A 919-nucleotide genomic window follows, 5' to 3' on the forward strand; every position below is an offset into this window, starting at 1 on the left:
CGATATAACTTTCTAAACGAAAGGTTTTTATGCAAATAGTAAAGCAATCACTCGCTGGAAAATGCACCCAGAAATGAGGCCTGTATGTTACTGCCCGTGACTAACTGATATAGTGCGGTTTTATGTTCCTCCGTCCCTTGAAAACTGGCGTGAATATCGTAAGTGAAATATGCTTGCATAAATTCCTCACAAATGAACAGAGCTTTTTCTTAGAAAGAGGCTTGCGTTGTAGACTGGATGACGGACAAAACAGCCATCAATAGTGATAGGTTAAAGGTGATGTTATCCTCGCCGTCTCGCCTTTATTGATACTTTCAAGTATTCGGTGAGATTCGTCATCACCGACATATGTTTCCTTGTCTTCCTTTCTATCATGTTCTTTATTGGTTAATTACCGTTGGATTAAGTATAATGGTCATGTATAGTTCTTATACAGTATTCAGTGTAAAACAAATGGCTTTATGGAGACTAAACCTTAATAATTGGTTAACTTGTATGGGGATAAAAAGGATCTTACGGTACGACTTGGTGAGAAGCACCATGTTTTAGAACGGATTGTCTTTTTCATCTTATTATCATAGAGAAAATCTTAACTTTGAGTCCACATACCATTTACGCTCTTAATTCCAGATTGCATAGTTTTGTTTTCTTAGCCATTATAAGTCTTCAGTGCATGGAAAACTACTCCTGTCTTCAGCAATAAGTCTCCGTCTTTCCTTCAGTCTGTACCGTCTTCTAGTCTTACCTTTCTCTGTGATCATTACTTATCTTCTCTAGCAATGGGATATTTATTACACCAGCCGGAGATAGTTTTGCCATCATTTGGGCATCATATTTCATCCCAAGGAAGCCATCCGTCTTTGCGTAATGTGAGCAGTCAGGAGTCTGAAAGTTTCCTTTAAGCTTGAAAACGGTAGAT

Source organism: Penaeus monodon, chromosome 32, assembly GCF_015228065.2.
Source record: "Penaeus monodon isolate SGIC_2016 chromosome 32, NSTDA_Pmon_1, whole genome shotgun sequence".
Classification (NCBI taxonomy): domain Eukaryota; kingdom Metazoa; phylum Arthropoda; class Malacostraca; order Decapoda; family Penaeidae; genus Penaeus; species Penaeus monodon.